This window comes from Macrobrachium rosenbergii, chromosome 26, assembly GCF_040412425.1.
Source record: "Macrobrachium rosenbergii isolate ZJJX-2024 chromosome 26, ASM4041242v1, whole genome shotgun sequence".
Classification (NCBI taxonomy): Eukaryota; Metazoa; Arthropoda; class Malacostraca; order Decapoda; family Palaemonidae; genus Macrobrachium; species Macrobrachium rosenbergii.
Genome location: NC_089766.1, coordinates 18,509,192 through 18,522,459, shown reverse-complemented (window position 1 = coordinate 18,522,459; position 13,268 = coordinate 18,509,192). Strand labels below are relative to the sequence as shown.

The 13,268-nt window shown below is 36.8% G+C and overlaps 3 long non-coding RNA genes across 3 annotated transcripts in view; 1 reads left to right on the top strand and 2 right to left on the bottom strand.

Annotated features, from left to right (window-relative positions):
- LOC136853098 (uncharacterized) overlaps positions 1-13,268 on the top strand; it is a 415,134-nt gene that overhangs the window by 27,307 nt on the left and 374,559 nt on the right. The gene's annotated exons all lie outside the window — the stretch shown is intronic.
- The window catches only part of LOC136853099 (uncharacterized), a 28,128-nt gene that overhangs the window by 7,235 nt on the left and 7,625 nt on the right, over positions 1-13,268 (bottom strand). The window lies entirely within an intron of this gene.
- LOC136853102 (uncharacterized) lies at positions 753-2,435 on the bottom strand. The gene is made up of 2 exons (XR_010857344.1): positions 1,144-2,435; positions 753-979 (listed from the first exon to the last, which is right to left on the bottom strand). It is a non-coding gene; the product is annotated as an uncharacterized lncRNA (long non-coding RNA).

Genomic DNA, 13,268 nt, shown 5'->3' with positions numbered 1-13,268 from the left:
AAGATTCTATGGTAGCCTTTCTCATCTTGAAAAATAATTCCCACTGACCTAAATGAGTCTTTTCTGAAAGAATATTCAAGATATCTTTACGTGTTTCAAGCAAGAAGACTGCATTACGAGCCCAGAGTTACATATTTAAGGCGGCCCTTACTGTACCTCTGAGGAAAAACACTGGATATGATAAATTCATTCCCAGTAATAAAAAAAAAATCATCTGCATTCTTGACAAAAGCCTGAAATATAACAGTTAGGTTAAACACTTCAACTTTTAACTTCCTCAAAGGAGGTCACTGAAGGAACCTCTATAAAACATCTTCCTTCCTGTTTCCCCATTTGGCCTCAGTATCTCAACTTTCTGTATCCTCACATCATCACCAGAGGGTCCTGTTTCCAACCTCTTTCGCAGGAGGATGGCTCCTCTCCCCCCCCCCACATGTCTCGTCTCGTTAGGTTAGGTTAAGCTAGGTTGGGTTAGGTTAGGTTAGATTAGTACCTCTGGAGTAACTTGGGTGTGAGAAACATAATGTGGGTGTAGGAAACATAAGATTATTTTCAAGAAAATTCTATGGTTAGTTTTTAAGACATGGCGTCCCTCTTTTTTCAGGGGAAGGTCCCGTACTCGGTTGCATCTCCGTCGTGAGGGGTTTCGCAATAGAAAAATAATTTAAGATGTATGATGAATGAATGTTAAACTGAATATTCAATATCCTTTCAGGGAATAATTTAATAAGGTTTCGAATAAAAACAGTAAATAATTAATATTAATATTGAAAAGAAAAATTAAATATTTAACAATATTAAAAAATTCGAAAAAATGCAAAATTATGTACACATAGGTTCGTTTTAGATTTCAATATCTGCCGTGAAGAATTATTGCTGTATGCACTCGGAAGAGGTTTGCCGTCGATGCCTTAATTGAAAATATATACTGTACGGTATTGGATGCGATTAACCTCTCCTCCATACGAACACAAACAATCTGAGAATAAACGCTATTTGTCAAAAACGAGCAGAGTATTGAAACGGAATAGAGCACTTTAATAAGACGAGTAGATCACTGAATCAATTAAGTTTAAATGAATATGCAAGAAAATTAATAAATGAATTTTAACTTGTAATTTAAGAAAAGTAACCTTGCCTCACCTAATGCTTTTGAAGTGGAGGCACGGCGATGAAGGTGAGTAATCCTTCTGCTTCTGTAAGTAACCCTTTGTAAGTAATCCTTTGGCAGATGTAGGTAAATATTCACTGCAATCTAATGGTAAGTGGTAGAGTCATGAGCCGGCAGAAGATATGGCGATGATGTCCAGCTTATGTGTGTCGGTTAAAAGGTAAGTCACTCCATGGATGATGAGTACCTGACCGGAGGTAGGATGTGTTACCTCCTTTAATGGCTGCTTAAGTACTGACTTCTCCAGGCTCTCCGAAAAGAACAGTGAAGTAAAGAACAGTAGATCACTCCTGGAGAGGAAATATGTAAACAGGCAGTATCAAAATGTTCAGTAGTTTAACTGCATTTTAAAGAGCAGTAAAGGCTTGGCAAGGTATTTAAACTAATATAATTATTATTTTAACATTAAACAATTATTATTACTTTAACTTTAAAGAACCATTATTTAAATAATTAAGTAATCAATATCAAAGCAATAAAATAATCAGCATTTGATTCAGAAACCTGAACGATATTAATTACTTAAAAATAGGTAATTTCCCAGTTTAAATGAAAACAAAAATATTAGTAAATAAATAAATATATACAAAGAATTAGAAATAGTGTTAACTTTATTTTCTAACACTCCGGCCCGACGATGGAATGTTTTGCCGAAGGTAAAACATTGCCATGTAGACAATGAATTGCATTAAGAATCATCTGCAATGTAAGTCTGCTTAATCCTTGCTTTGGCAATTTTGGCTGCCTGTGCAAAGGCTTAGCTTCTGCTTGCTTTTTGTTTTCCTCTCTAATTGCATTAGGCACCCTACCATCATGAAATTCATGGTCCTCGACAGTCAAGAGAGGAATTAAAGATTCAGAATGATAATGTACCTTTGATCCATTTCCCTTTAATAACACAGCTCCTGTTACTTCTTCTAGTTCGTTTTCTTTTACGTCTAGAATTCGTGCCATGTCATAATTCGTTGGTTTTTGCATGTGATCCCTAATGAGTACAATGTCCCCCCTCTTCAGCTTATGATGTTTCTTTGGAACATATCTGGACTTTTTATCGGTTGCTTGCTGTATCATCTGGGCCATAAACTCACCGTTGTATATATCCCTCAACTTATCCCTAACTTTCCGGAGCTTGGAATAAGCATCTTTGATATGCTCGTGATCCCATGGAAGCTCGTCATCTGGAAGAGACTGGAGATCTGGAATAATATTTACAGAAGCTAGCTCATAACCTTTTAATAGCATTTCAGGAGTTATTGGAGCTGGAAATTCTAGGTCAACCTTTCGAAGGCCTTCTTTAAAAACGCAATAGGCCTGCGATTTGCAATATGATTAACCTCTAACATCACAAATTCAAAATCTAATATAGACAAAACATTTTTCTTAACTGATCCATATATCAACTTCTTAACAATTTTGACACAGGATTCACTAATGATCCTAGCTGACTGTGACCCTTAAAATATTGTTCGAATTGCAAACATGATATACCATTTGTTACCATATAATTATATGTAGCTGAATCTGACAGAAAGGCCTTCACAGTGTTTAATCCACTTACAATCTGCGATCCCAAATCCGAAAACACCTTTTCTGGTATTCCATAATCAAAGACGTGCAACTGTAAGGCCCGTAGGAACATAGCAGCAGTCAAGTCATGACAAATCTTCAAATTTATAGCCCTACTCCACATGCATGTTACAATAAGAATCCAGACTTTCTTTTTTTGCTTATTGTCCAAGACTGAGAAGGGTCCAATGTAATCTAAATAGACATAACGAAAGGGTATATTAGAAGGCATCAACCGGTCTTCTCTGTATGCACTCTGATTTAACCTAACAGGGCGACCATTAAGACGTTTACAAGTTATGCACGATCTAAGAACCCCTTGTATGGTTGAAAATGCATGAATGATAAAATACTGCTTCCTTATTTCAGAAAGCAGTGTATAAAAGCCAGCATGTTTAGTGCGATGGTGAACATCTAATATTATTGCCTTTGTCAAAGGGCTGGTCTTTGATAGCAAAATTGGATTTAGTTGTTCCCTGTTCATTTGGTTTTTACGAAAGCACTTGCTTTTTATTCTTAAAATTCCTTTCTCATCAACAAAAATGTTGAATTTGGCAACAAGGTCTGGAATACTTTTCAGTGTTTTACCTGAATTAGAAAAGTACTCAAAAATTTCCTTAAATTCCTGATACTGATCAAATCTAACAAGGAACGATACTGCAACCTTGTGCAAGGAAACATCGTCAAGACATTGAATATGTTGATATTGCTGGGGGTTCTTCTCTTTCATCTTTCTTTTACAATTATTAAGAAATTGAAGAACATACCTGTAAATTCTGACAAGTTTTGAAAAAGATGAAAATTTATCAACCTCAATTAATGGGTTTTCTAAGAGAGTTGTTTCGCTGCACATTTCAGCCATATTGACATCAACTGGCAGGTCATCAGACTTCAAAAAATGTGGCCCAATATAAAAGTTGGACTTGCTCAGTAGATAGTAACTAACAGGACGGCTGGCCATGTCTGCTGGATTTTCCTGACCTTCACAAAATGAGAAGGTAATTTGAAATTTTTCGCATAACCTGGAAATAGTATGCAATTTGTTCTTTACCATAACAGACATTCTTCATTTTATCCAGTTTATTAAAATGTAAATTAATCCAGTTAAGACAAATAGAACTATCTGTGTACAACTCCATACCAACAATGTTAATAGGACATAAAGCATTAGGGCCTGACAATTCCTGTCTTAGGTCATGAAGAACTTCAACTCCAAGTGCAACAGCCAAAAATTCCAAGCAAGGGATAGATTTAATGGCAACAGTTTTGTTCAGAAGCTTGTTCTTTGAAAGTACAAAACTTACTTTGCCTGAGTCGAGATTCTTCATATAGATAACTGTAGCATACATTTGCTTTGAAGCATCTGTGAAACCAATGAGTTTACATGAATCAGATCTCTTGCCCATACCTCGTGGTACTTTTATTTCAGGAGCAGAATTCACTTGATTAGTGATATTTGTCCATTCTCTTTGCAAGTCCATGGTAAGGTGAGTATCCCAATCCAAATCACTCCTGTATTGTAGTCTCTGAAAAAATAGTCTAGCCCTATTTAAAAGTGGGGCATTAAAATTGAACACATCAAAATTAGAAGCAATGCTTGATAAAATCTGACGCTTTGTTGTAGCTTCTGGGTTCAGATTAAGTTTTATAGTGGCAAGGGTGTCACTATCTCTCATCCATGAAAGACCCAAAAGTTTCACTTTATCATCAGTGGACGTTTCTGACATTACATCCAAGTCCTCTTGCAAAGAAGAGTTTGTAAAAAATGTTGCAAGTAGATTTTGTAAGGAGCAAATATGCTTGACAAATTATTAAAAGCCCATTGAGATCTTCAGTTGAATTTGCTGTCACAGCTAGGTTATCCATATAAGACAAACTGTATATCAACCTCTTCAACTTTTGCAATTCAGGAGGGTCTGTCTCTGCATCTACAATGAGAATCTTGTAGAGACCTAACATAAGTAATGCTGGGCTTGATTTAAGGCCAAAAGGTAGCCTGTTGTGTTTGTAAGCAACAAGTTTGTAATCTCCTTTGGTAATATTACAGAAACCAATACAGTAAAAGTCTCATCAATTTCCTTCAATCCAATGGACAAAAATGCCTTCTTTATATCAAAACATAGCAGATAATTATCAAATCTAAGTTGTAGAATTGCTGTAGAAATCTTCAAACATACAAGGTCCCCCAACATAGCCTGGTTATGACTGACAACTAATTTCTTATCAGAGCATTTCTCCTTTAAATTTGACAAAACAGACTACGCGGCACTTTGTTGTTTCTCTATTCAAACGAAACACAGGCATATGAGGCAGGAAGCTGTAGAAAGGGTGGCTTTCTTTGAAGGAGTCCAAATCTGTAATTTCCTCAATAACACCCTCCTCTAGCTGTTCTTTGAAGGTTTGATCAATCATCTGCAGCAATTTCGGTTGATGTTGATATTTAGTGCGAATAGACTTTAAAATTGCCACTGCTAAATTCTCATTTTTTGCAAGAAGATTAGAAACATTACTCTTCCATAGCAAAGGCATGATAAGTCTTCCGTCTTCGTTTCTTAATGTTGAATGCAATACAAAATCAATAATATCCTCATTTTCTTGATCCTGCTCATCACAACATTCAACTTCATCATCAAGAACATATTTACATGATAACAAGGTATCATAATCATCATTTATCGTACCTCCCTCGACTTCATCTTTGGCAATACGTCCGTGTTCACTACAACCCTGAACTCCACAGAGATCAACTGCAAAGGAATTTGAAATGGTACCTCTGCAATCACTTCCAATATCTATAAAATTATCAGAAATAGAGCGAGAGAGTGTTGGAGTTGCAGCTTCTTTGGATAAGGCCGTGTTGGCTGAATCTGGCAAAAAAGGTAAACTATCATACAACCTATCCAGATTACCCACAAACAAGACTCCAATGGGACTCTTGGTATGTCGAAGGCATAGTAGGATGAATTACATGTGAATTAGTGGGCAAATAATAATCATAGTCTGCCCTAACAAGAAATCAAACTTATGAAAATTAAAATCATTTTCGAGAAGAAACTCATCTGTTCAATGAATATCCTCTAGCCAAAAACATATTAACAATTGGGGCTAAGCCCGATAATGAAAAGGAGGTCCTTATTCTAGGAATACAGACGGCATTTACCACTCTCAGGCATTTGCCTAAAAAATTCCAACTGAACAAGTCTACTAGAATAAGTTTTGGACCCATTAAAACCATTAACGGTTGTCAAAATGGCATTATAAAGACATTACAATTACAAATATCAGCAATTTCATCTGTTACAAATGAAAGTTGGGATCCACCATCTTTCAAACATCTGATGGCATTTCCATTTGGTAGAGTGACTGTAAACGTAGGTAAAACTACGTTTGACTGACTCTTCGTTACATGGCTCATTCCATTATTGGTAGTGTTTTTCCTTTTGCTGCTTGTGTTTTTGTTCAGTTTTCGAACATACACAGGAAAGAGAAATGCAAATCAGAACAATATTTACATTTTGATTTAAAGTTGAAATTGCATTTCTAAGCATCATGATTGCCAGTACATTTGTGACAACGTTTAAAGGCTTTTCAACTTGTTTGTCTTTGCATTAGGGAATTTCTCACAATTAAAAATTGCATGGGTAGGAGGTACATTATTTGTAGTACATAATAATCACATTGCTTCAGGTTTATCTTTTCCTGAGGGGTTAATTAAGAGATTTAACATTTGAAGCACTAGATTCTTTGTTTGTGGCAGACTGTTTAGATTTAAAAAACCTCTGTTGGGAGTTTGCATATCTCTTTACCATCTCAAAAATGTTGTCACATATTACCTCAACTGTTGGATTAGTGGTTCTTGTACAGAAAAATAATCCCAAAAGAGACTGTTGAGTAAAACATCAAACAAAAAACTGCCCTGAACACTTAGAAAAGTCTCTGAAAAACTACAAGATCAGGCCATCATCACCTGCAAACAAGATATAAAACGCCTTGATTGAAAACACGCAAAAAACAGCTCAAGATGGAATGAGTTGTCTTTGAACTAAACTGTCCAACTTCTTGTCATTTCCAAAATAAAACCCAGAGGTGGTAATGAAGCTCTGTCCAAACATTTCTCGTTATAAAATCACACACACTTGGTCCAGTGGGGAAATTATCAATCCCACACAAGGGAGGATGAAATGTTATACACAATATCCCTTTCAATGCGTTTACGTCTCTGTTGGGTGACAGAGAGCAGAGGTCCTCAACAAGACTACTACAGCAGCTTGTTAACCTCCAGTGCATTATGGACCTTTTCTTCAATTCCCAGAGTTTAAGGTCATCCAATCTTAAACGCTGAATACTTCGTGGCTTACTCCACGCCCTAGACAATTCGTTCCTGCTAATCGATTGTATGGACATTTGCCGATATCAAATTGATCCTGTGGTAACACAAGAAACTTCAACCCAAATCTCAATATTATTATTATTATTATTATTATTATTATTATTATTATTATTATTATTATTATTATTATTATTATTATTATTATTATTCAGAAGGTGAACCCTATTCATGTGGAACAAGCCCACCACAGGAGCCAATGACTAGAGATTCCAGCTTCCATCGAATGCGGTGTTCATTTGAAAGAAGTAACAGAAGGTAAAGGGAAATACAGAAAGAGATCAGTCATTGGAAAAATAGATAAATTAACAAAATATTAAATAAAGGAAAATTTAAGTAAAATCCCAAGAGTATCATAAAGAGAAAGGATGCTTTATCCGTCTAATCCTCCTCATTTTCTAATCAGAAACGTAGCAGATTTGGCAGGATGAGGATGAAGACCAGATGGAACGGCCGGGAAATATTGGAAATATTACATAAGTAAAAGTAATGGAACACTGAATAAATAAAAATACAGAACGGGTGGCAACTCTGGAAAATGCACTCAAGAGAGAGAGAGAGAGAGAGAGAGAGAGAGAGAGAGAGAGAGAGAGAGAGAGAGAGAGAGAGAGAGAGAGAGTATAAATAAAGATATAGACCAGATGGTTGTTCTGGAAGAAAGTGCACTCAGGACAGGAGAGAGAGAGAGAGAGAGAGAGAGAGAGAGAGAGAGAGAGAGAGAGAGAGAGAGAGAGAGAGAGAGAGAGAGAGAGAGAGTATAAATAAAGATATAGACCAGATGGTTGCTCTGGAAGAAAGTGCACTCAGGACAGGAGAGAGAGAGAGAGAGAGAGAGAGAGAGAGAGAGAGAGAGAGAGAGAGAGAGAGAGAGAGAGAGAGAGACCAGATGGTCGCTCTGGAAGAAAGTGCACTCAGGACAGGAGAGAGAGAGAGAGAGAGAGAGAGAGAGAGAGAGAGAGAGAGAGAGAGAGAGAGAGAGAGAGAGAAAGTAAATAGGAAGATATAGACCAGATGGTTGCTCTGGAAGAAAGTGCACTCAGGACAGGAAAGAGAGAGAGAGAGAGAGAGAGAGAGAGAGAGAGAGAGAGAGAGAGAGAGAGAGAGAGAGTATAAATAAAGATATAGACCAGATGGTTGCTCTGGAAGAAAGTGCACTCAGGACAGGAGAGAGAGAGAGAGAGAGAGAGAGAGAGAGAGAGAGAGAGAGAGAGAGAGAAAAAAAGATATAGACCAGATGGTTGCTCTGGAAGAAAGTGCACTCTGGACAGGAAAGAGAGAGAGAGAGAGAGAGAGAGAGAGAGAGAGAGAGAGAGAGAGAGAGAGAGAGAGAGAGAGAGAGAGAGAGAGAGCAGGTGGCAACTCTAGAAGAAGATGCATTTGGGACAGAGAGAGGGAGGGAGAGGACGAGTGAAAACTCTACATGATGAGACATTCAGGACAGGGGGGAGAGAGAGAGAGAGAGAGAGAGAGAGAGAGAGAGAGAGAGAGAGAGAGAGAGAGAGAGAGAGAGAGAGAGAGAGTGCAGAGTATGAAGGCTTCCAGGCAGGTCTAATTGGTCAAATTTTAACTAGGAATGCAATCCATACATTAACAGGTGCATTATAACTTACGCAGAAACATATAGGCGTGCAATGTTCCTTGAGAGAGAGAGAGAGAGAGAGAGAGAGAGAGAGAGAGAGAGAGAGAGAGAGAGAGAGAGAGAGTCAAATCAAATCAAATCAAATCAAATCAAAACTTTATTTCCATTTTACAATGGTTATTCTACATTTCTCTCAAAGGATACATCAATACAACATACAATAGTAAAAGTACAAAATCATTTAATCATCGACAAATTGTCAGATCTAAAAGCTCCTCAGCACAACAACTACATACTGCTCTTCCTTCTTTAAAAAGTACATCTAACAAGGTCTCAAGATCGAGAAAATCTGAGTACGTAAGTACTATTCCAGTTACAAGGTAATAGATTAGTGAGACCCATAACAAAACACAGCACGATAAAACCAAGCAAAAACGCCGCTCAAGACTAAAAATCAGGAGAAGAGAGAGCCACTTGTTATAAATAAATTCTAGTTTAATTAGTCTTATTGTAATTTATTTTCAAGAAGGTATGATTTCAAAATCTTTTGAAAAGCTTACTTGAAGGCGCATTCTTTATATTAGTTGAATATTGTACAGACCCTTGGTCCTTTAATCGATATTGATTTAGCTCCCATGTCAGTAGTTGCTCGTCTTACAAAGAGGTCGCTCGACTGACGAGAGGGTCTTCCTTGTACATCGCCCACAGAGAAACTTAAAAGCCAGTCGGGAACTAAATGATTGCAAATTTTATATACAAACAAACAGAGGTCGAAAAGTATTTTAGTTTCGATATTCATCCATTGTAGCTCCTTAGGATTGGTGTCACATGATCATATTTTCTCGCTCCACCATAAGCTATTTTAGCTGCAAAATTCTGAGCCTTCTGAACCCGGTCTATTTGCTCTTTGGTCGTCATTCCCCAGATCTTGCTACAATAATTGATGACGCTCAAGGCTAACGACTCTACTACTGTTAGGCGAGATGTTTTATCGAATCTATCTTTTATGCGATTGAGGAAGAATAAGACACCATTTACTTTTTTTATCACGTGATTGATGTGGTGATCGAATAACATATATTGATCCATAAGTACGCCTAGGTTTTTGACAGTTTGAGATGGCTTGATATGTGTCTCATCAAAAGTATTGTTGCGTTAGAAGGTATTTTATTTATTAACTGGCGTGATCCTATAAATATACACTGGGTCTTATTCACATTAACATTTAAGCCATTTACTTGAAAAATATGTTTTGCTTCTTTTTAGAGCGATTTCAGCTTGATTGAGTAAAGAGAGAGAAGATCATTAATCTTTCCAGATAGTAATATCTGAGAATCATCTGCATACTGGATTAAAAGATATTTACTCAATGCCTTTTGCCATATCGTTAATATAAACTAGGGAACAGTATAGGCCCCAAGATTGATCCTTGTGGTACACCGTATCCCACACCCTGAGGAGATGATAAAACTGAGCCTATTCGTACTGACTGAACTCGGTCCGTTAACACTAGGATGCCCAGATTTAGCAACGTGTCTGAATGCCCAAAGGGAGTCATTTTGACTCCTTTGTTTTTTATAGTTATTTCCCGAAATATTTTGCGTTTTATTATTATTTCTAACGTTCTTTGCAGTTAGTTACACAGATAATGTAATATTATTGCATATAATGTTCTCCTGTTATAATTAAGAATGCTTAATTATAGTAGTGTATTTTAATTTCTATTTAGTCATTTTGATCTGTTTAAATTTTTTCAATATTTTTTTTAAATATCTTATGAGCATGATAATTTTTAACAATCGTTATTATCAAGTATACAGTGTAATTTTATTGCATAATAATTCTTGTCAATGGTACCAGGTAAAAATCATATGCTGTTGATTATTTTCTTGTATAACTTTTATTTTTGTTATAAATTTGGGAATGTACTTTGTATTCCAATTTTTGCAGACATGAAGAAACTAAAAAGGTCTTAGAAATAAAGACAAATAGGTATCCCAACAATCATATAATGTCCAACTAAATGAATTACAATTTGAGTCTATGCCAGAATATCACATCTTTTACACATGCGCATGACTTTTGCAGTGCAAGTACCGCATAAGGATTTTTTACATTTCGTGCAACTACCAATAGAGCGATTCTTCTTACAATGAGTCATCATTTGACAGTACATCTTTAGGTCTCCTCTTTGGTCATTGTTTTCTTCATTTCCTTGATTATTATCATTCTCATCAAATTTCTTCCTTGACTGTATATTTATCTCTGCTAATTCCTCTGGCAATTGTTCAAGGAACTCTTTCCTGGTCATTTTTCCTTTGTCACTTCTTTATAGATCGCCCATGCATTTATTGCTGCCAAGTCTAAGGTGTTTTGAAAAGAATGTACAGGCCACCTCCTTGTGCTTGTTCTCACTGAATACTTTTCCATTTGGTCCAAAATGTCAACTCCATATTTAGTATCGTTGTAACATTTGATTGTTTCTGGCGTCTTCTTCGCATTATTAGCTTGAGCAACTTCTTGATGGAGAGAGTGCTAAGAACAACAACATTCTTTTTAGCTTTTCCTTGATATACTGTTAGAGTCATATCATCAGACTTGTAAATCTTAGTAGAGTACAACTTATCTTTCATGGATTTTACTGTGGCAGGGACTTCTTTCTGTTTTTATTCATAGTCCCTATTATACTGGTTCCCTTTTCTTTAGTTGCTTGGCTGTTGACAGATGTAAAATAGTTATCTGTTGTGACATTTCTCCCTTTGTTCAAATAGGGCTCCATTAGTTGCATGACCACATAATCAGCAACCCTCTCTCCTGTAGGACGATGCTCCTCTTTCCTACGTAAGGAAAACCATTCACCAGATATTTGCTCTCCTTATCTACAGCTAACCAATACTTCTGACCGTATTTATCAGGTTTTGATGCCATAAATTGGGTAAAAGGGCACCTTGCCTTACTGGGGAAGAGCTGTTCATCAATAGTTATAAAAGGACCAGGTTTGTAGCAAGCAATACTATTATCTATAAATCTGTTCCACACTGTTGAGAATAATGCAAATTTATCAGTTTTGAGTCTCACAGAACGTGTGGATTTACAGTCAAATCGCAAGAACCGAAGAACTTCACAGAATCTATTCCTTGACATAGCTTGCTTGCATAGTGGGATACCCCATCTGTCATTCCAAATGCTATGCACAGGTCGGTCATTCTTACCAGCTACACCTCGTGCATACATAACAGCAATAAAGGCTTCAAGTTCCTCGTCTTTTAGAGTGAATGTCTGACTTTTGGTCTGGCTGTGAGCTTCAGCTATTGTACATTTCTTGGTATGCTGTAATATGAATTTGTCAATCAGCAGTCGCCATGCACTTGCTGGGCTACCAACAACGATATACCTTTTAGCATGACCTGTAGGTCCGGATGATTCCCGTAAAATGTTCTTGCACCTTGCTGTCTGATGAGCTAGATCCATTTTCGTTGGGAATATAATCATCATCCGAATCTAGTTCGCCATCCTCTTCAAACTCAGAAACATCTTCAGGAATATCAGTTAGAATAGCAAGAATTTGCTCCTGTGAAAGACGGCCTCTTCTCGCCATGCTTCCAATGAAAATAACTTGGTGAATGTTCTTTCTATGAGTGACAATAACAAATTACTGTTGCCAGACTTATGAATATTGTTTTCATACAAGGATAATGGAATGTCAAGTATGATGTTACTTGAGTGTCCTAATGCAGGAAATTTTCTTGAATCATGAGGAAAATTACTTGAAAAAAATTAGGAAATCTGGAAGGAAGATATCTATAGGCCTATAATGAAAAAACCATTATATTAGCGACTTGGATATGTATTGTAAAAATGATTAGAAAACAAAACTTACATTTTTTTACTTGAGTCCCATCGAAAGGAGTCAAAATGACTCCCTTGGGCATCCATTAAAAAAACTAAAAAATTAATGTCTAAACTCTAAAGTAATCCAACCCATTTTTCTTCAGTTGCATGGTGTAATATACTCAAAATCATTAAAAGTCATAGAAGGGTTCAGTGAAATATGTGAAGATACTGAGTCGGGAGAACTTTGAATGGCGGCAAGGAGTCAAAATGACTCCATCGGGCATTCTAGTGTTAAGTAGTCCTTAAACCAAAACTCGTCGATGTGCAGTTGTTTACATTTGTGTACGAGTATTGGGTGTGACACACTATCGAAGGCTTTGGAAAGGTCGAGTAGTAAGAGGAGTGATATCTTCTGGTTGTCGATGTTTTCGTATATTTGCTCATTAACTTGCATAAGCGCGGTTTCCGTTGATAAACGAGCTCTAAAGCCGTGCTGGCTGTTTGCCAGTAATTTGTTACTCTCCAAAAAGAATATAAGCTGGCTGGCAACGATTTTTTCCAAGAGTTTTGACAAAATTGGGAGTAATGAAATGGGACGATAATTCCCCACCTCGTCGGCATCGCCACCTTTGAACAAGGGAATGACATGAGGGTGTTTCCAAAGTTTCAGGAACAAGCCGGTAACAATGGACGTATTTAGGATAACTGTAATATAGAAGATCAAAACAGGA